Below are 3,014 nucleotides of genomic sequence, written 5' to 3' on the forward strand. Positions count from 1 at the left end.
TTGACTGAGTACATTTTTTGAGCAATTAGTTGGTTATTATAGTGGTGGCTTCACCCTCCTCAATAGTGACTTAAATAATTTCAACATGCCACTTGTAACAAGAAAACAAAAAAATTATTTTAACAGACCACTTTCTCTAGTAGAATTTCAACAGGCCACTTGCTCTACTAGAATTTCAATAGGCCACTTGTAACAAGAAAATAAAAAATAATTTCTTAAGCAAAACACTTCATAAAATCATTTCTAAAGAGTATAAATCCCAATATAACTCTTTGAAGGGGGAAGAAAAAGAGAAAGGGATAACCTTTCAAAGAAAGCCTTGGCATTAAAATGCCTCTTCGCAGACCCAACTATGTAGGGAAAAACGACATTTTCATTGAAGCATATTACTCTAAACCTAAAATTGTCTAGATTAGTAAAAAAGCCAATGAGTTAAGTCCCCAAAGATTAGGATATAGAGTTTGGAAAGGTAGAGATAATAGAAGGAGTTTGACAGGGAAATACTAAGCGACCACGAAACCTCTGAACTAGTGAATTTCCCATCCAAGTAAGACCATGAACCTTGAAAATTCGCGACCATGATTAGGTCTTGGAGAAAATCCACATCGGGAGAAAAAAAAAGTAGAGAGGAGGAAGAACTTGTTGAGGATCTGGTGTGACAATGAGGGGTGGTGGAAGGGTGAGCTTTCCCAAGTGCAACGATATAATGGAGCAAGTGCCCTCTACAAAACCTCCCTTTACATTTAGAGAAGTGAAGAAATTCATTCCTCCTCATTGATTCAATAGATCATTGATCAGATCATTCTCATATCTGGCATTCGATGTTGTTATTGTTGTGTTTCTTCTTTATTCGATGACCTACTACTTCACAATTTCAGGCATTTGGGGAAAGGTTCTCTGGATTGCGTACTGGGAAGCTCAGGGGTGTGTGCTCACTAGTGTATGGGTTATAGCACATGAATGTGGGCACCATGATTTCAATTATTTCCCTAAGGTTGATGACACAATCAATATTTTTCTCCATTATTTCCTTCTTGTGCCTTATTTTTCCTAGAAATACAACCATCGAATACATCACAACAACACTGGGAGTTGGAATGTGATGAAGTTTTCATTCCCAAGCCAAATAATTAACTCAAATGGATGTCCAAGCTTGTACCTAACCCTCCAGTAAGTTTGCTGACAATAAAAATTACCCTTACCCTAGGATGGCCAATGTATCTGGCCTTCAATGTTTAAGGAAGGATGAATCCCTGTTTTACCTGTCACTATGATTATGACCCACTTTACAACAATCGAGAGAGATTGTAGATATTGGCCAGTGACATCACCTTTCTCGTAGTGGCTTATGCATTGTACCTTTTTGCCTCTGCATATGGGCTTAATTATCTGATAAAGATCTATGTCATCCCTATGCATATGAATTGAATCCAAAACCCTACGATGACAAGAAAAAATCAATGAAAAACACCAACAACAAGCTCGACGGAAATTACCCCCAAGAAAGCTAGGTATAATATATAGAATGGAGGAACCTACGTAAGCTATTGCCATCAAATAATTCCAAAGAAAGGTTCTTGAAAGAAAAAAAACAAGCATCTTGGACAAATTTTGAGCTAGCCCTCAAAGGATATTGAAAACATTAAGATGAGTTGAAGAAACCCTTGAATGATGTCCAAATATATACAATAGCAAGAGGGAGCCTTCATTAACAAAAATCTAAGAATGACCTTATCGCCATATTTTCCCATGCTATTGTGCCTCTCTGTTGGCTTAAGGCGGCCTGACCTAGGTTCAAAGTTATTCACACCAACAAAAAAAACCCTAACTGTTGGCTCTTTCGACAACAACCTGAGTAGCGCAGGATTCAGTCTCACCCAAAGCAGTATTAGGGGATGCTAGAACCAGGTTTTTGCATCTAAAGGCCTGGTTCTATCATCCCCCAATACTACTTCGGGTGAGACTGTTGCCTGGGCTATGCAGGTTGTTGTTGAAAGGTGTTAGAAAATTATATATTACAGAGCAATGGAACACATAGAATATTGCATAAATATAAACACAGACATAGAAAACGCATAAAACCAGAGAGACACAAATATACGTGGTTCACCTAGTTTGGGCTATTTCCACCCTGAACAACCAGTCCTTCCTTTTTATTATCCAGCAAAATGAAGAGACACAACCTACAACAGATCCTCTGTTTTCTCTCGTAGTCTCGCCTCTTTGTTTCTCGCTCGGAGAATACACATCTATTACACAGCCTCAATACAATGCCCTCATACAAAGAGAGGGGTTGCCTTCTAGGGAAAAAAACCCTAAACTAAACATAAGTTCTATCGTCAGATCGTCCACCTAATGAACAGCCCAGATTGATTAGAAATTACTATACTTTTACAAGGCAATTTTACACATGTTTTTAGCTTCGGGGGCGCTGGCCCCGAAACCCCCGTCGGGGGATTGCTAGCCCCCGGACCCCCCAGCCGGGGGGGATCGGCCCCCTCGAACCCCCGTGGGGGGGACAAATCCCTCCTGCACCCCCCCGCGTGGAGGGGTGTAGAAACTTCCTGGGGTATACATCCAGTTGAAACAAAGACCTCTAAATAATCATGCTCCACACCCAACAAAAGGGCTAGCAGTTAGGGTTTTGTTGGTTGGTGCGAATAACTTTGAACTTGGGTTAGGCCCCCTTAAGCCAACAAATGGTTCCATTACAGGGACTGGGATCAATCTGAGGAATGTGTGATGTTGAATAAGTGGTTCCCTACAAAGAAAGAAATTGAGAAGTGGCTCGATCAAAAGGAAAACGCATTCACATCTCAGGAGAATAGAAATTTGCATTATCCAAGGAGTAGTGGTTGAGTAGATACCTATACTCAGACGAAACTAAGAACTTTTTATGTTTCTTCCCTAGCGAATTGCCTGAGTGGATGTCTAGGTTGGTAGATAGTTAGGGTGCGTGGAGACTTGATGGCCCTATTGTGTGGACTCCAGAGCTGGTGAGGCACTTAGAAGCT

General features: G+C 40.6%; 1 pseudogene; it reads left to right on the forward strand.

Annotated features, from left to right (window-relative positions):
• The first annotated feature begins 661 nt into the window (after positions 1 to 661).
• LOC149142074 (delta(12)-acyl-lipid-desaturase-like) lies at positions 662 to 1,428 on the forward strand (annotated as a pseudogene).
• Positions 1,429 to 3,014: the final 1,586 nt, after the last annotated feature.

Source organism: Pinus tabuliformis, chromosome X, assembly GCF_031772625.1.
Source record: "Pinus tabuliformis cultivar Carrire ecotype Pingquan chromosome X, CPIR1, whole genome shotgun sequence".
Lineage (NCBI taxonomy): Eukaryota > Viridiplantae > Streptophyta > Pinopsida > Pinales > Pinaceae > Pinus > Pinus tabuliformis.